Raw genomic sequence first — 20,530 nt, forward strand, 5'->3', positions numbered from 1 at the left:
CACCCCTCCACACATGACCCTAGCCTCCCAAACACAACAGCCATCCCTTCCCCCACATACCCACCACCCTTTATGCATATGCAAATATCATGCTACTCCAAGAAAAATATAATACTGTAGCTCAGAACAGGGCACAGAAGTTCTAGTCCTCACAACGTAAAACATCAGTACACAGACAAGTAATTATTATAGTTTTGTTTTAAAAAAAAGTATCACTTAATATCTTTCCAATTAGCTATTAAATTAGTTTTAAACATGTTTAGTGTAAATGCCATAGCAGATGAAAAAAATTCGGTGGATGAATGTGTGGAGACGTTGCTCTTGTGGCAGGTGTGGACCTGAACAGAGAGGAAGGGGTGGCTGGATATAATTAAATGGGAAACTCATTATTTGTCTGCATATGACAGAGTTGGTGATGGTTGCTGGGTTGCTACTGTGGGAGAGGGAGTAGTTGAGTATTTATAGGGGAAGTGAGATCTCACAAGTTGTATTCCGAGTTCTGCCACACACTATGTAGTCTTAATGCATTGAATTTAATATTATTGCTTATTTGTATTGCAGTAATGCCTAGGAATCCTGATGGTGGATCAGGGCCCCCTGGTGTGAGGTACTGTGCAGACATGGAACAAAGAAGACAGTCTGTGTCCCAGAGAGCTTACATTCTGTTTGTCAGACAGGATGCATGCAACATGTCAACAAAACAGAAAACAGACAGTTGGGGTGGGAGGATGAACTAACAAAATAGAAGTCTCAGCTTGCCACTTGTCTAACCAATTCCAGACAGAAAAGAATGTGTAGGCATCACAACAGAGATGGTTTTAAGGATGTATTTACAAAGAGGACAATGAGCCCGCTTTCCGAATATTTACAGGGTGTTGATCCCTATAGATAAAAGGCAGCATGAAGGAAAGTGGAATGGTGATTGAGTAAGAAGCATTCTAATGGGCAATTAAGGCTGCAATCATTGGCAATGTGATGGCGGGGTTTACAATCAGATAAGCTAGAAGATTTAACAGATCGGGAGGAACACAATCATGAAGCAGCTTGTGATTGCTGTGGTGGAGGTGGAGAGCCAGCAGAGGGATGCAAAGAGAAGAAGTGACCTGGTCGGAATGATGAGCCAGCAGTATTTGTAACTGACTTTTCTGTGGGCTTCGGATATGGTGATTGGTATCAAGTCTAGAGAAACGGAAGAGATTTCACAAACTGAGGTGTGAGATGAGGGTGGAACAAGAGGCTGGACAGACAGAAAAGGCCAAGTCTTTGATATGCTATGTAAGTAGATGTGGCAAGACTTGGATATAGGTCTGAAAGGTGGCTGCATTGAAGATGACACAAAGATTATGGGCCCAAGTGACTGTCCAGAGTGACAAAGAAATGGGAGATAGAGAAAGACTTGCTAGAAAGACTTAACAGCTCTCTTGGTCATGTTAAGCATAAATTGTTTACTGGACTTGGAGATATGAAAGACAGAAATAACTGGGTTTAGATGGAGGGAGAAAGTTCTTTAACAAAGATAGATTGGTGAGTCATCTACATCAAGATGGTGCTTGAAGCCATGCTTATGGATAAGAGCACATAGAGCCAGGATGTAAAGAAAGACGAACAGGAGGCCAAAAACCTCAAGGGACTCCTACTGGAAAAAGAGGACCCACCAAACCAATAATCAAAGAAGTAAAAGGAGAACTGTGAGAGTCATAAGACAGTATAGGTTTTTAAAAGCAGGAGTAATCTTTTTCATCCAAGAATCTTAATGTGCTTAAAATCATTAATTATGCCTCACAAAATTCCACTGCAAAGTAGGTAAGTATCAATATCCCCATTTCACAGAAGGGAAGAATGAAGCTCCTGCCTTGAGCCAGGATTTCTCCAACTTCACTGCACCACGACCACTTTCTGACAACAAAAATTACTACATGACCCCAGGAGCAGGGACTGAAGGCTGAGCCACCCGAGCCCCGCTGCCCCAGTGGAGTGGCCCAAAGCCAGAACCCAAGGGCTTCAGCCACAGGCGGTGGGCCTGTAACCTGAGCCCCGTTGCCCAGGGCTGAAGTCTTCAGGCTTTGGCTTCAGTCCCAGGTGGTGGTGCTCGGGCTTCAGCTCAAAGTGATGGGGCTTGGGCTTTGGCCCTGGCCCTCGTGCCCCAGAAAGTCTAAGACAGCCCTGGCGACTCCGTTAAAATGGGGTCGCAACCCCCTTTGGGGTACCAACACACAGTTTGATAACTGCTGCTTGAGGCCGTGGAGCAGGCCAGTGACAAATCCAGTTGATGTGGCAAAATTGATTTAAAAATTGAAACTTTTTAATTAAAATAAAATAGCCAAAATGGGTCACTGTCCAGAAATGAATATTGACTCAAGGTACACCCAGCCCAGAATTATTAATGGAGGCAAATTTTGTAGTGCTGAAAGGATTTCAGTCAAGTTCCATGACTTCCCTGTTTCCTGGATTCTGTCGTGATGGGGTCACGAGACTGTAATTCTGGATGAGCCTTTCTATTGAAAGTGCACAATGCAGTGGGGTTAGATGAGCCAAACTAAGGTTCTTTGGAACACTGTGTTTCATGATGCTCCAATGTTTCCAGGAGGAGGAAAGACAGGTGGGAAAGTATAGTCTTACCTTTCCATTTCAGATGTGTTTTTTAATGACTGTTTTATTGAGGTGTTTTTTTTTTTAAATTTTGATACATAATTCTGTCTTAATGGACCCAAATCCCACCCTAATGGTATTTAGTTTTTAGTCTAGGAATAATCACATTTTAAAATATCCTTCATTCAAACAGTCAGTAGTCTTTACCCCACCCCTGTGTGAAAAAGGAACAACAAGTAGACCCTGGGAATTGGAAGAAACTGGGGTGGTTGGGAGAGAGGGAGATTTTGTAGGTCTGCATAGTTACCGAATTAATTAACTGGGGATTCACTTTTCTTCATTATACAAAAAAATCACAGCCGCATATAATATAGTGCAGATTCTTCCAAAACACTGCTGCTTTTCACCAGCTAACAGTGTAGGCACCAGCCCAGCAAGCAGGTGCTTGTGGTGGCCAACGGAGAGTGGCGGCTCTTTGGCGGCAAAATTTGGCAGCGGGTCCCTCAGTCCTTGTCGAAGGGAAGGACCAGCTGCCAAATTGCCACCGAAGACTGGAGCGGTGGCGGTAGAGCTGATCACAATAGCGGCTTTTTTTTTCTTTTTTCTTTTTTTTTGCTGCTTGGGGCAGCAAAAACCCTGGAGTTGGCCCTGAGTGTATGCTGTAGCCACAAACACTGATGGGGACTCCCCAACCCAATACATCACCACCTTGCCCATCTTCAAATCGATGTAACAAACTTCAGGCTGGAGAGAATGCGCTCTACAGTTAAAATCAAAGGCTTCTTTTATATAAGGAGTTTCTCATAAGCAATTCTGCTCCAACACTTTCCGTGTGCATATTATTCTAGCTATTCATTTTAATAATAAAAAAATTGAAAATGGTGATCTCATATATTAGTAAAAGCAGAGAGATGAAGCCAAAGTCTTCAGAGTCTCTTGTTTTTCTTTCAAAAGAAAAGGGGACCAGGGTGGGAGGTAAGATTTTAACAAACTTGCTACTATCTTACTGACTCCGTTGATTATAAGTTTCTCTTTTCTCCGCTTGGCATGGGGGTAAATTGACTGGTACTGGCTTTTTATGCATGTTTGGCACCTTTAGAACCAAGACTAACAAGTGGTTCCAAAGTTTTTTCGTGAGGGTTTTCAGAGTATCCATAGGAGCAAATGTACCATTGTGAAAAAGATCCACAGAGGCAGCTGCTCTTAAAGTTCCATGCATAAAAACAACAAGAGTTGCACAAAGTTTCCACTATTTTTGAAAATGAGTATTAAAGAAAAAAATCAGTTCAGCAAATGCCAGTCAGTCTGAATGGAAATTTTCAGTTTGGCAGAATTTCAGACATGGAATGGCAGAACAGAGGCAGAAAGGATTTGACATTTATTTGCTTGTGTTTCAAAATCACATCTCAGTTGGGAAAGAGGAAGCAAGGAAAGAAATAAACATCTCTAACAAAAATACAATATAAAGTTGCTGTTCCTATTTGGAAACATTTAGATTATGTACTTGCATTATGCCATTCCTGTCACGATCCCTTTCATTTTATTATTTTAGAGATGGACCCAGGTAACAAGAGAATCAAATGCAGGTTTTCATCACCTCAATGTTTAGGAGTGTTCATATTTTGGATTTGGGGTCAATTTCTAATTATTTTTAGTTTCTTCTTTTAGTTTATCTTGTTGTATTTATTTAACTTTTTTCATTTTAAAGGTTTGTGGTATAAAATGCAAATTTTTTTAATGCAAAACTCCATTCAATTTGGGCCAAATAATTCTGTTTAAATTGAGTTCCTAGTAAATCCGTTTCTAACACGGTATGTCTGGCCCTTGTGAATGGGGCCAAATTGCATTTAGAAACCATATTTCAGCTGAGCTGGAATGCAAGCTTTCTGCTTCAGCAGCAACAGATGTTCAGCCAACATGGAAATACCTGGTTTATCATGGATTATAGACTTGCTTAGAGTAAATAATAAACATTACTTTAGCCAACGAGGATTCTAAAGGTAGAAAACCTTCCAGTGTCCCTTGTAATCTTTTAAAGGGTTACTCTCCTCAGAAGGTACCTGATCCAAAGCCCACTGAAGTCACTGAGAATCTTTCTTTGTCTTCAGTGAGTATTGAACGAGGCTCTGCTGAAGGAAGCTGACTTCTCCTTGCCTCATCTGTCTCCTATTCTGGGACGTCTGAATCTTCCAGGGATATACCCCAGAACCTCCACCGAGATATTCTTTCCACAAAAGAGGTACAAAAGTATTCCTACTTTAAAAAAAATGTTTTAAAAAATGGACTCTTTGAAATATTACTTTTTTCTAAGTATTTAAGAATTGCTTTTTTGATGACATGGAATCACAGAATTGTAGGACTGGAAGGGAACTCAGAAAGTCATCTAGTCCAGTCCCCTGAAATCATGGCAGGACTAAGTATTATTTAGATCATCCCTGACAGGAATTTGTCTAACTTGCTCTTAAAAATCTCCAATGATGGAGATTCCACAACCTCCCTAGGCAATTTATTCCAGTGCTTAACCACCCTAGCGGGAGTTTTTCCTAATGTCCAACCTAAGCCGCCCTTCTTGCAATTTAGGCCCATTGCTTCATGTCCTATCATCAGAGGTTAATGAGAACAATTTACCTCTCTACCTCCTTGTAACAACCTTTTATGTACTTGAAAACTGTTATTATGTCCCTTTTCAGTCTTCTTCAGTCTAAAGAAACCCAATTTCTAAAATCTTACCTGAAAGGTCATGTTTTCTAGACATTTAATCATTTTTGTTGCTCTTCTCTGGACTTTCTCCAGTTTGTCCACATCGTTCCTGAAATCTGGTACCCAAAATGGAACACAATACTCAAGTTGAGGCCTACTCAGTGCATTGACAAATTCATTCATGGATTTCACACATTGTATGTCACAGCCTGAGCTTTGTCCCCAAACTATGTAGCAATTACAATTCCCATTCCCTACACTGGCTTCATTGAATTTTGAATGGAGTTCAAGGCCTCTCTCATTGTCTTCTTGGTGTTCAGTGACCTGGGCCCAAAGTTAACTAAGGCTTCAGGATAAAGATCATTACTGACAACTCCACTGCTCTGGTACAGTGAAACTCTCTATATTAAGAAAAAGGCTAATTTGTGCATGAGACGGACTTACCTTATGGGCCAGTCTGAGGCTGTGGAACTAAAAAAAATCACAAACCTTCCACTGTAAGTGCAAGGCATATTTCTTTGATCTTGCCTTCTCTAACAGAAACACATGGCAACACACAAACACATATCTCTCTACCAGAAAAACCAAAACACTACACCCACGCACAACTCTCCTGTTGTGGAGAGGGTAAGAGAACAAACCACACATGACAGATGTGAGTCATATTGCTTAATGCACTACCAGAAGGCATGCAGATGCTTCAGTGATGTGAGTGGTGTAAGAACCTATACAGACTAGAAAACAATGGGAGTTTTGCTATTGACTTCAATGAGGTCACAATTTCACTCACAGAAACCAGATTATTTTGAGAAGACATCAAAAACTGTATAGCAGAAAATACTGAAATATCTAAGAATTTCCTTTTAACACCATCTAAACCACAAAAGAAAATATCAGCCACCAAGCAAGATCATATACTATTCAGAGATAAATACTGGAGGCAAAATTGTAAAAACAAAACCAGACAGAATACCAAGAGTCCTGGCAGGTCTGCATCCTGGAACTAAAGGATGCATCTCTGGCATGGAAGTTGGTCTATCTTCCACACCTGGAGAAAAATTAGTATAGAGGGAGGACAAAATGTTTTTTCCTGGAACTCACATCCTTCCCGCATTTCTTCACACAGTCTCCCATATCAACATGTTTTTCAAACATCAAACAGAGCTGAAATTCTCCCATACAATCCTCCTAGGAGCACTAGAATAAGTATGTCCACAATAAACATTTTCTGACTTATCCTGTATATTCTTAATAGACCAAAAGAAGCGAGGGATAAGAGCAGTCTAAGAGCTTATCTACATGAACATTTAGTTCGTGGCAAGCTAGGGAGTGAGTCTATCCTTTGCTAGCCTGCTGCAGCCCAACTGTCCGCTGCTATTGCACATTAACAGTTTGTTAAAACTATTATTAAAAAATTATATAGTACACAGGTTAAGAAAAGAATGTCTGTACATCTAGGTATAGTACTTAAGGTTATTCACAAATACAAAGTTTGTTTTAAAACTCATAAGATACATATAGTGCATAATCAGTAATAACCCAAATTTAGGTGAATAAATTTAAGAATACAGTTTAGATGTTAGCATCCAAGTATTCGGGTACATCACTCATGAAAAGTTGTACAGAGAGTTGATTGTGGAAATAAAAATACACCTCTAGCCTGATATAACACTGTCCTCGGGAACCAAAAAATCTTACCGTGTTATAGGTGAAACCGCGTTATATCGAACATGCTTTGATGCACCACAGTGCACAGTTCCGCCTCCTCAAAGCGCTGCTTTACTGCATTATATCCGAATTTGTGTTATATTGGGTCACGTTATATCAGGGTAGCGGTGTATGTCAATGAGTGAAGCCTGTCCCTCAGTAATTGAGACATTAGGGTAAGTTGTCCATTTGGAAAATAGAATCCATCAGGAATGTATTTCAGGCCTTGGCTACACTGGCACTTTATAGCGCTGCAACTTTCACGCTCAGGGGTGTGAAAAAACACCCCCCTGAGCGCTGCAAGATACAGCGCTGTAAAGTCTCAGTGTAATCAGTGCCCCAGTGCTGGGTCCCAGCGCTGCAAGCTACACCCATAGAGGATGTGGTTTATGTGCAGCGCTGGGAGAGCTCTCTCCCAGCGCTGGTGCTCCAACCACACTCACACTTCAAAGCACTGCCGTGGCAGAGCTTTGAAATTTCAAGTGTAGCCATACCCTTAGTTACTTTGATCTGGTCCTATTCCAAAGAGGACAAGATCAAAGTGCATTAACAAACTGCTAATGTATGTCAGCAGGGTGCGCACAAATAGTGAGCAACAGGCTAGTGCAGGGTAGATTCACACCCCAGTTTGCTGTAGTGTAAACCAATTGTTTGCGTAGGCAAGGCCTTAGTTAACAAACAGATGAAGATATGGACATTTAGGATAGAAGGTGGGATTTTTCAGCAGTGCTTACCTGAGTTAGCTTGTAGGATATTAGAGAGACAAGATGAGTGAGGTCAATAAAATATATTACCTCAACCACGTTGTGTCTCTAAGTGAGTTAGGAGCACATGAGTACATCTTTCAAAGGCACAAGTAGGAGTTTGGTGCCTTTGAAAAATTCTTCCACAAGTCCTATTGATTTGTGCCTCTAAATCATTTGGTTACCTTTGAAAATCTCACCAGGAATCTTAGGGTCCCTCTTAACTGATGTATTTCCAAGCCATTTATTAATATGATTAGATGTTGCAGAAGCATAGCTACATATACCAATTTTCCTATGCCACCATCACTTTCTAAGGTTTTTGTATGGAAATCATCAATACAAGAACTTTCCATTTGAATTGTCACCAGTCCCAAGGATCTTAACCCAAATATTATAGCAGTCTTCATCAGGTTAAGGTAAAAGGAAATTCGTATTCATCCTTTTCGCTATAAGATTCTGATCTACGCATCCTCTTCCCAATTTGCAAGAGCACTCTGTCTTCTACAAATACCCTGGATTCATGCTAGATTTCCAGAGCACGTAAAGTTTTCCAAATAACCACCTATCTTGGGGCAGAGATCACTCTCAAGGCATCACTTGCAAAGCAAATTCCTGTACTCATAAAAACGAAATTTGAGCTACAGGCATACATTTCACAAATAAATAGAAATCAAGTATTGTTCATTCATCTTCACTCACAAATCTTAGGTGCCAGAGACTCCTGCATCAGAATAACTTCTCGTGTTTTTCTTCACATGAGAGAAACAGAAAGATTCCTTCTTAAAACTTGGAGCCATTTGTAACAGTGACGTACAACCTATTCAGAGTTCCCAAGGCAGTCAATGGTGGACCAGGAAGTGAGATAGTCTCTAAATATTCTGGATTACAAAACAATCACAACAGATTACTAGTTTCGCTGGCTGGGGACCTTTCTTAGAATTCCTTTTGTGAACTCAATGTTAAGTTTGGTTTCTGCATAGTGACCCCAGATTTCCTGAATTGCAGCCTAGTGCCTTAACTGCAAACCCTTCATTCCTCACCAAGTAAAATTTAGGATTAAAAGTGAATTTAAATCTGAAAACGAACCCAGAATAAAATTAAGATTAAACACAGAAAGCCTCAAAAGCAGAGATGCTACAGCACAGCTCCTAATTCATCCTTTTGAGTTTAGCTGTGGGACACTGAACCCACTTTCCTCTAGCACCAAACACCTACTGGTTTGTCCACTGATCATTTCTTTTGCCTTTCGTTCTTTTACTAGAATTGTGTGAATACACACTGAGTATTAGAACATAATGTACCAACAAAGCAGGAGCACAGTCTACATTTCAAACACTGCTATAGTCCCAGGATAGGAATTATACATAAGGCTCCTGCAGCTGCCAATCCACTGGTTCGCATCCATGCTAAATCATCACCCCCTGCAAGCAGTACCTGTTGTCCACCACCATGAGTGACCGATGATGATTTAGCACACAGCATGGGTGTTTTAGTCCAGTGGCAGCAAGGTAGGAAGGTTTAAAATACGTATAGGAAAAAGAGACAGGGGAAACATAAGAGGAGAAAAAAAGTGACATGAATATGCCTTTTCTCTCTCATTTGGCCTTTTCTGATTTTTCCTTCCTTTCATTTTTTAAAAAAATTCATCCAAGCCTTGCTTCTCTGCTGAAACTGTCAAATGATGCCCCTTTTTCTGGTGGGTTTCTTAATACAGAACCTGTCCTCTAGGAGCTAGATTGAGTGCCTCAGCTCATTTTCTTTAGAACCTGGCCCTGAAGCTGAGCCTCAAAGAGCTGGGGTTGATTTCTCAGCCTCTAGCAGGTGATTTAGAAAAGGAATGCCTCCATAGCTCAAAAGTTTTAACAGTGGAACAATGAAAGCCCCTCCTGAGACATTTAGTGCATATTGTCTGGATTTATTTTCCTTGACATTATTCATTGCATCAAATGAGAACTCTGTTCCACCATTTCATGTAGAATACATGGTCAGTATTACCAAAAAAAGGTGAACGAGGTGGGCTGCTGCAATGCTTTGACATCGAAGGCTAGATTTAGAGCCGCTGAGTGTCTCTAACTCTGAATTCCCTTGTCCTGTCTATTTGTGACTGCTCTTAAACCAGACTTTAGAGCTTAGCCCATTCATAGTATTTATTCTATACATTCTGTCAAGCAATTATACTGATTCTCTGTATTCTCCGCAATATTCTAGGGTCCTGTGCTCATTAAGGGGCAAATACTGCCTCCGCTTCCATGGTAGCAGAAGCTCTTAGCAAAGGAAACAGGACAGCTCTGCTACATAAGCAAAGAGGCAGAATGGTACACAAGGTGGTAGCAGTCATCAGTGCATCATTGTATAGGGGTAGATGGGATTATTGCTGGGCAGGTCCTGAGAGTTGCTAAGTGATCCTCCTGTCCTCTCCCTTCTCTGTATTAAGGGATCTTAGCCATTCTACAGCATGATTGGGATATAGATTCCTCCACCAGCCCTCTGTGTTGTTGCCCAGGATTTGTGCCTAGAAGAGGATTGCACTGGAGAAGGATTCCATGGATTTAGTTGGTGCATCTCTTTTAAATGCAACAGTTAAAATGTTCACACCACAACACCAGGGTGGACAGGAACACTTCTGGTGTCTTCTACACTCAGAACATCTTATATCTGTTCTTTTGCCAGTGAATTCCAAGATGTCTGAAGCACCTACCGCTAGTAAGCAGTTGCTGGAATCAGGGATTTTAGGATAATTTCCAAATACAAGGAATAGTAAGACAGGGTGGAATTAGGAGGATTGGTTGAACTGGTGCAGCTGCAAGTATTTTGGCTTCTGAATACACTACAGAGAAACCTTTGTAGACCATATTGTTTCATTCAGACCTGAATAAAAGACTTGTTGTAGAAAACCAGTATAGCCAATGCTTGTAAAATGCCTGGAACTACTGTTGCAATGGCACGGTACTGTACAAGTGATATGAACTCACCATATTCCAGCCAGTGGTTTCTTCCAATGGTTTATTACAGAACAGCAATAATTTTTGTATATATCAGTTGAGCTTTTGGCCCTGCAATAGCCCATCTCTGCCACCTTGTCTGCAGTAACATGTCAGGCCAATAACTTTACAGATAATTTGTTATAACTCCCAGATATTTGCTCCTTTACACTGCGCCATGATTTAGCTCCCCGAGCATGAATGCAACACATCCATCTTTACTTTTAAGATCAATAAGTAAATATCAAAATACAGACTAAAAATTTTGAATAGATAGTTACAGTGTTTTTGCCTGAGGTCAGTGTTGCATGTAATATGATGTTTAATAATATAGTAATTGTATCAAATAGTGTAAATCAAATCAGTCATCTCAAGCAATTGTAAGGGAGTCAAGGCGTTTACTAGTTTCACTCCATATCCATGCAGGTGGACATTGGCTGAGTGTGATCAGAACTAATTTTCTCCACTCTCCTCTATTTGGGAGGTGAGACAGGCTCAGATAATGGCATTCATTTCCATTGTGGCAACACTGGTGACATCCAGGAGCTCACCTTGAAAATATGGTATGCTAGCTGTCAAGGTTCCTCCCATACTCTGAACTTTAGGGTGCAGATGTGGGGACCTGCATGGACACTTCTAAGCTTAATTACTATCTTAGATCTGGTAACACTGCCACCATCCAGAAATTTTAGTGTCTGGAACACTTCCTGTCCCCCCAAAACCTTCCCCTCCTTGGGCAGCCTTGAGAGGCTTTTTCACCAAGTTTCTGGTGAACACCAATCCAACCCCTTGGATCTTAAGACAAGGAGAATTTAACCATCCCCCCCTCCAATCCCCCACCAATTCCTGGTGAGTCCGGATCCAATCCCTTGGATCTTAAAACAAGGAAAAATCAATCAGGTTCTTAAAAAGAAAGCTTTTAATTAAAGAAAGGTAAAAATCATCTCTGTAAAAATCAGGATGGAAAATACTTTACAGGATAATCAGATTCATATAGCCCAGAGGAACCCCCTCTAGCCTTAGGTTCAAAGTTACAGCAAACAGAGGTAAAATCCTCTCAGCAAAAAGGAACATTTACAAGTTGAGAAAACAATAATAAGACTAACACATGTTGCCTGGCTGTTACTTACAAGTTTGAAACATGAGAGATGATTTAGAAAGATTTGGAGAGCCTGGATTGGCGTCTGGTCCCTCTTAGTCCCAAGAGCGAACAACTCCCAAAACAAAGAGCACAAACAAAAGACTTCCCTCCACCAAGATTTGAAAGTATCTTGTCCTCCCATTGGTTCTCTGGTCAGACGTCAGCCAGGTTTACTGAGCTTCTTAACCCTTTACAGGTAAAAGAGACATTAACCCTTAACTATCTGTTTATGACACTAGCAGATGGAAATCCTGCCATTTAATTTATGTTTTGAAATACAAGATCAGTGGCAGATCTAGACATTTCGCCTCCCCAAGCACGCTGGTCCCTCAGCTCTGGTCCCGTGGCTCCGGTGGACCGGCTCCAGTGGACCGGCTCCGGTGGACCTTCTGCAGGCGGGCCTGCTGCAGGTCTGCTGGTCCCGCGGCTCTGGTGGACCTCTGGCAGGCGTGCCTGTGGAGGGTCCACTGGTCCTGTGGCTTCGGTGGAGCCGCGGGACCAGCGGACCCTCTGCAGGCCTGCCGTCGAAGGCACCCTGCCTGCCACCCTCCCGGCGACCGGCAGAGTGCCCCCCGTGGCATGCCACCACAAGCATGCGCTTGGTGTGTTGGGGCCTGGGGCCGTCCCTGGTCAGTGGCTAGTAAAGAAGTTATCATCCATGTTTTAATGGTAAGTTATTTAATTAGTGCTCATTAGCAATTTTTAAGCCACCAAGACTAATTGTCCTATTGTGGCTTTAATTTCCAGGTGGATGACAATTCCTGTGAATCAGCTATAGCTCTCTGGGCTAGCATGACAACCATGGGACTGTCACAGTTGATTTCTGGCCTAACTCCTATTTTGGGGGCACTCTGATCCTGAAGCAGAATAAGAGGAATGGAAAATGTGCTTTTTGCATGGATAAACCATTACCAAGTCTTTATGGAGGCCAACAGTCACCTTTCCTGTCAGAGTGACAGTCCCAGGCCAGATCTGGGCCTTTACCATAGCCCTTGTGTGCCATTGATGCATGGAAAAGGGACCATAAGGTGTCCTAAAAGAGACAACAGAAAATGGAACAACAGAACCTGTCTCCTGCCCCCACACAGTTCCTCTCCCTGAACAGAAGAATGAAGCAAGAGCTACCTGTGGCAGATGCTTTTCAAATTGTCTCATGCATTGTCAGGAAGTGCTCAGACATGGTGCTGGATATGGTATAAGATCCTGAAAGGAGCAAGAACTGTTTGAAAAGTTTCAAATTTGAAAATTTCACTGAACCTTTTCATGTCAACTTTAAAATTTCAATGAAAAAAAATGAGGGAAATATTTCAATGAAAAATTATAGAGAAATATTTTCAGCCAACAGTAGAAAAGCACTTAGATACATTTTCAAATTTCACAGAAAATAACCTTGAAAATTTTACATATTTCTATCTTTATAAAATGCAGTTCTGATTAGAGAAGAGGATAGAATGGTGGCAGTGTCTGGAATGAGGGGTGAAATTTGAGAGTTCTGTTTTTCTTTTTACATTCTGCTTGGTCTACTGGGATAAGTGTGTACTTTAACTTTCTTAATATTCCTAAAGATTGGGATAGGTAGATGTGTAATATCAAACTGAATACATTCGTAAAATAAATTTAAGGATTATATGTAATATGGTAGGTTATGCTCCTACCATATACTGTTGCTGAAAGGAGTTTAGCAACTTTGAGAAATAAGCAGGCTTAAAGCAATAGTATTTATCTGACTGCCTGTTGATCATTTCAAACTGAGCATATTCCCAGGATTTTATCACCATTCCTAGACGCATCCTAGAAGTGGCAACCTGGGATAAGGCTTTGCTAGGGCCTAACATTTAAAGGCTGTGGTGGTGTTGTCACTAAGGTCAATTCAACAGTCAAGCCATTTTTAGGACACTGCATATGCTAAGGTAGTGTCTGACAAGAGATAACCCAGGCACACATTCTTAGATGTAAAGGTATTTACCGGCATCTATGGAGCTTAGTTATAAATTTGCAATTGTGAATGAGTCTGGCTGATGGGCAATTTTCAGGCCTCAGTCATATCAGTAACTTGAAAAACTGTAACCCACAAAATAGCCACTTTAAATGCTAATATGTCATATGGTGACTATATCTTAGAAACCTTGCTGAGTGTTTTAGATGAAAATTGGGTGCCAAGTTGCTGAGCTTCCACTGATAGTTTCAGATGCTCAGCACCTCTGAAAAGCCATCATTTGTGACTAAGTATGGATTTCAGTTGCCTAATTTTTAACACTTTTGCTTAAGCAACTATTTAGGGTCATTAAAGTGTATTAATCTGACAAAGCCGGAAGGTCTGAAGTGAAACTGCCATAAGATAGAGAAGTTGGATCCAGGGTAGTTGTAGCTGTGTTGGTCCAGGAAGAACAACTCTGTTGGTCCAATAAAAGATATTACCTCAACCACCTTGTTTCTTTCATAAGACAGAGAAAGTACTTGAATGACAATCCAGACATATGATATTGTTCCTATTTCTATCCCTGGAGAAATAAAAGGGAACACACTAGCAGAGAGGCACAACTGCAAGGTCTGGGGGAACACAATTCCCATTTTGGGGCAAAGAGAGAAAAGAAGGATTTGCAGGGCCAGAGACCCCATCTGCCATGGAAATGGATCAGAAGTGACCATGTTCTCGGTCAAGTGCAATTCCTAAATAAGGCTAGTAAGGGGCAGATCTGTAAAGGTATTTAGACACCTAAAGATGCAGAGGGACACTGAGTGGTATTTTCAAAAATGTCTAGTCCCATTGGAAGTTAGACACCTAGACACTTTTGAAAAATCCCACTACATGTCTATCTGCATCTGTAGATACCTAAATACTTTTAACTATTTGGCCCTAACTTTATGTAGGTTTCTTTTCCATAACTTAAGGACACACTTTCACAAACCATTATTGGAAGAGTAAGTGGTATGTTAAAAATATCTATGGTATTCTATTTGTTTCCTGTAAACTTTAAATAAATAATTCTTTATTTTTATATACATTAAATTGAATCAGACTGTTATATCTGGGACACAGAGCCATATTCTCTAATGCTAGTCTATTCCCTTTGTGACACCTGAATACAATGTACAAACCCATTCTCTGCTGAAAATAATCAATGCAAAAATCAATTGTATGTTGTGATATTCATCAAATATTACTACAACAATTTATTTTGACTAAAAATTATTACAGACCACAGAATAAAGAGAAATTGTTACAGCTTAGTATTCAAAAACCTGCACATTAATAAACTTTAAAAGTAGCCCATGGCTTGGACTTTGAATAATCTACGCGTGACATCAAAAATTGTGTCAACAACACAGTTATCAAAGGTATTTAGTAACATATTGCACATTAAGTGGAGGTTTCTGCTAGAGGGATCATCCATAAAATAGTTAATAGTATTTCTGTTTAAATGGTCATCTTTAAGTTTTTGAGCCAATTGCTACATTGAGATGAATGGGACAATTCAATGATCTCAGAGCTCCCTTTCACCCTAACTGGATATCTAGGAAACAACACTGAAGAGGTTTACATGTAGTTCACTTTTGCAAGGTTTTCTTCACAATGATGAGAAAATTTTTAAAAAATTAAAGCTTATACTAATAATCTTACATTTGATGGTTAATATTTTTATATTAATAAAAACACTATTGCACTTGAAGACATGTTTGAATTTGGTTTTTAGCTCAACTGTGACAATATCTAGATTCCACATCTGAGCCTTAATTCTTATAAACCAATTAAGTTTTATTTACAAATTTTCAGAAAAGTCATTCTGTACTTAGTGTATGGGCCAGATTTTTCAAGGTATTTAGGTGCCTAAAGATATTCATAGGCACGTAGTGGGATCTTCAAACATAGTGCCGTGAATAAATCTTACAATACCTATTTGTATCTTTAGATGCCTAAACATCTTTGAAAATCTGGCCCTAAATTCTGCAAATTCAGGAGGATGCACAATGCATGACAAAGAGGTTTAATCTCTCCTTTAGAGGCTTGATCCAAATCCACTAAGTAAAAAGACCCCCATTGACTTCAATGGGGGTTGGATCAGATCCCAAGTACAAACCTTAATTCATCTTAAACTGCAGCACTTTTACAGTGCCATCATCATTGTGTGACTGCTTGTAAATGCTTTTAATACTATCACAGCACTGTGAGGGCACTGCATTAGAGGAGAAACCTTTGACAAAAACCTTCAAAATCTGCAAAAAAAATGGCCAATTTGGGGGGAAATGAAGCTGCTAAAGGAGAGGAAATATTATTTGCGCTTCAAATTGTCACAGTGGTTGGGCTATAAAAACTGAAGAGCCGCTTTGAAAGTTATATTTCAGTATTAATTACTTTAGAATGTTCCTCCCTTTGCTTGAGACTGCTTTTCCTCTTTGAAAGGTCACTATATCTAACATACAACCGTAAATACTTGGCAAACATTCCAGGGAATTTGCCGTGGTGCACCTCCTGAACTATGCAGGCATATAAACTGCCTTGTGATGATTTTAAAGGTTCTTAAAATGAATACCTGAGTTTTTGTATGAGCATTATTATCTCACTTGTGGTGGATTATAAGGACTTTAAGAGAAGGACATCATGTGCTGCTTCAGAAGAGTAACTCCTGTTGCTTTCAACATTAATAAAGACCCATCCATTTTTAAAACAAATAGAGTTACATAATAACTCAAACATAAAGTATAGTGAGTGATTTATGTCCCAAAATAGCGAAAACTATCAAATAACGTCAATAGGGTGGACAAGAGTTCATTATGGCTGAATGATAAAGATGTCATGCATGGGTGAATCATTTTTAGCTGTAACATTAGGGATGGTCTTCTGGGAATTGCATAATCTCTGCACGTTTAGAGCCTGATCCAAAGCCCAGGAAAGTCTATAAGAGTTTTTCCACTGACTTTGCTGGATTTCAGACTAGTTCCTTAACATACTGTGATTCCAAGATATGCAGGAAAAATCCTTATTTCTCATTTTTAAAATTATTTCCAGTACCATGACATTTTTTTCCAATGGCACATTTATTCAAGGTCATATCTAGTGAAGTGCATGCATGTTAGCTGCTGTTTGCATGATAGCGCACTGTCTTGTTTATATGCAGACTCTAAGCAAGTGGGCCCAAACTGCGGTACATGTACCACTGGTCATACGTAAACTTGTTGTGAAGTGAATTAATAGAACATCAATTTTTTTCAAGTAGTGATACATAGACCAATAAAGTTTGAAACCACTGATTTACACTAGATCTTGTATTCATGGGTTTTGTTTTGTTTTTTAATTTAAAATTATCCAGCACTGGCAGTGGATGGGTGGGGTTGCTTGTTTTAAACTAAATTGGAACAGAAAAATATATTCTTTATGAAAATCTTAAAATTTAATGGTAGATTAATAATTAGGTATAAAGGACTTCACTGTGGGTTTTTTTTAAGTTTTACACTGTGCCTAATTTATGCTGCAATTTTTTATTTTCATAAAAACATGAGTTAAAGATGAGCAGCTCAGCCTTAGCTTTGCTAATTGTTGTTTAATTGTTATGGTCCATTAGCCATAATGATATGAAGTGTGTTGTATTATTATTCCAAAACTTTGCCCCTTTGGAACAGACATTATGATACACACAGATTCTCACATTCAGACAGCAGTTCGGGAATGTTCTGCTGCACTGGGGTTGAGGGGAAAGGGCTAAAATGGGCCCAATGGACACCGATTCTTCTTCTTGTCATGGCCTCATACTGCTTGCCTGATCATTGCACTCCACCAAATCATAAAATAATAGAATATCAGGGTTGGACGGGTCCTCAGGAGATCATCTAGTCCAACCCCCTGCATAAAGCAGGACCAATCACCAACTAAATCACCCCAGCCAGAGCTTTGTCAAGCCTGACCTTAAAAAACCTCTAAGAAGGAGATTCCACCGCCTCCCTAGGCAACACATTCCAGTGCTTCACCACTCTCTTTGTGAAAAAGTTTTTCCTAATATCCACCTAAACCTTCCCCATGGCAACTTGAGACCATTACTCCTTATTCTGTCATCTGGTACCACTGACTGTAAAAGCATTCCTGTTCAAGCAGCTGGCATCGAAGGAGATTCTTCATATTTTGAGGCTACAATGATGTAGCCCCACTTGACCATTGCATCTCTAGACCCAGCCATCTCCAGTGTAGAGTTGATTAAGGCAATGCAATGTAGTCCAGGGCTGCTCTGCACCTGTTGGTGGGAACTGGCATGCAGAGTCTTCAGGGTCATTCTCTACTTTTGTTTGCCATAACTTAACCCTTATCTGCTGAGGTGACAATGTTTGGAGTTTAACGATGTCAGGAAAACTGTGTTGTGATGTCTGTCAGCTCAGCATCTGTGTTATATGATATAGTGGATGTCTTGGATCTGGGCATTGCCTTGTGCTCTCAACTCTACTAGCAACTTCCTGGTGTATATCCGGAGCAGCATTACCCGGTGGATGTAGAGGCTGTTGATGTGGGTAGCCTTAAAGCATCCTGCAATATAGTGGTAAGCGATGTTAATGTTAGTATAGGGCCTTGCTTCTCTGTATAAAGGGATTGTTTCCACACTGCACAGTATTCAGTTGAGGTGTAGCAAAGTGCAAGTCTTGCTGATTGCAGAGTGGACAGGATGTAACCAGCTCGCAGAGACTGTGGTTTTTTATGCTAACCCTGGCTTTAGTTTGTGCGATGTGGACTTGTAGCAGGGCGGTCTCCAACCCTAAAAGGATTAAAAGCCAGCCCTTGGGGAGGGCAGGGGCTGACAGCCAATAAGAGCAGGCTTGAGGCAGCCAATCAGGGCCCAGCTGGGTCAGTATAAGGAGGACTCTGGGGAAAGACCAGGGAGTCTCTCTCCCTCTCTCTCTGGAGAGAGACCGACCTGGCTGCCTGGGAGCTCAGGGTACTGGCAGTAGAGCAGGGCTGGGGAAAGGCAAGAGGAGCTGGGGAGCTCCAGCCTGGCAAATCCCCTGGCTCAGGGCCTTGCTAAAGGCCAAAACAGCTTTAAAGCTGCTCTCTTTTACAATGGCTGCTCCCAACTCCAAGGAGCCATTCCAGTAGTTGAATAATATGAGGGCTTAAAATGCTGAGACTGGTTCATTACCAACAAGTGACGTAGCAAACAAGCAGAGATATAGACAAACAATCTTTTTTTGAGCATGCATACAGGCCAGCGTCACATGCTGGGAGGGCTGTGTTTGTCTGGTAACAGCCTAGCCCAACTTGCATGCTTGAGGCCCTGATGTCACACCAAATTAGATCCCTCTTGGAATGGGAACCTTCTTTCTAGTTTGACTCTTCATAGAACTGTACATGGACTTCTTTATTTCCCACTGAAACTCCCAGCTCCTTTAATTAGAAATAACACACACAAAATAGAGAGTGAACTCTAGAGTGAATTTAAGTTTATTTCTTCAGTAATTCACAGGTATAACAGTTTCAGACTGGTACAGGACCATGCAAACCAACAGATCCTGGCAGTTATATTATAGTCAGTATATTTTAATCCTCTTTTTTGTTCTATTATGCTTAAATTTCTTTTCTGTATTGACTGATGCAGAACAACAGAAAATCTTTCCATAATAATATTCTCTAATATAAACGGCACACAGATAAAAACAGCACAATTAATTTTTCTACAGATTTAGTATACAGAAATGAATGGTTCTACACATACAGATTAATGCAACAGTTTTAAAGTAGCGCTTCCTGAGTAAGCAACATATGAACCATAGCTAACCTGATTGCAGAATAACACGTTTATATAAGTATTATTTTTGAATTAGAACAATAGAATGCCTACAGAATAACTGGCCTGGTTTAAGTGGACTTGTCTATGATTCATGCTAAATGTGCAGGAGTAGAGCTGGATAAATAATTGTTCCAAATTTAATTTTATTTTTTTAAAAAAAGACATCAGTTAGGGTTAATCTGAATTTGTTCATAATTTTTGAGGAATCAAAGAAATTTGCTTTAGGCCTGTTCCAGAGCAGGGATTTGAACCTGGATCTCTCCTATGCCATGTGCATACTGTAACCACGGGGTTAAAGGCTTGGGGAGGGCTGGTCAGGGAAAGATGTCAGTGGCACTACCACCATCTCCTTTTTCTTGTCCTCTGGCTATTCTGTGAACTATTCAAGTCAAATTTGTGAATAGTTTCAGATTGACCAATACTACATTTTCCATCGAATAAACTACTTGTCCAAAAAATTGAATCCAGCTCTACACAGGAAGCCAGAAGCCTGTTGTCAGGAAGCCAGAAGCCTGCCTAAAGTCCTTCTATTTGGAATAGGATGCATAAAAAGGAACCCTAGGTTTACAGCTGTGTGTCTGGCTGATGGTATCTTGAGAAAGCTACATCCAATAGCCCCGTGTCCTGCCTCCGGGGCCGGAGAAGGGTGTATGACTGAGATCAGGGCTCTTATCGTGCTGAGCGTGGCCCTGTTCTGACAGCTGATGCAGAGACCCCAGTTGAGATCTGGACCCTGTTCTGACAGGCACTGAAGAGACCCGAGGTGAGATCAGACCCCACTATTGTGCCAGGTAAAACTGAGACCTGGACCGAGATCACGGCCCCTCTTGTGCCAGGCAGTGCACGACTGCGACCCAAACCGCTGCCTCCATTGTTCTGAGCACTTCAGAGACCTTGACT

This window comes from Gopherus evgoodei, chromosome 2 (genome assembly GCF_007399415.2).
Source record: "Gopherus evgoodei ecotype Sinaloan lineage chromosome 2, rGopEvg1_v1.p, whole genome shotgun sequence".
Taxonomy (NCBI): domain Eukaryota; kingdom Metazoa; phylum Chordata; order Testudines; family Testudinidae; genus Gopherus; species Gopherus evgoodei.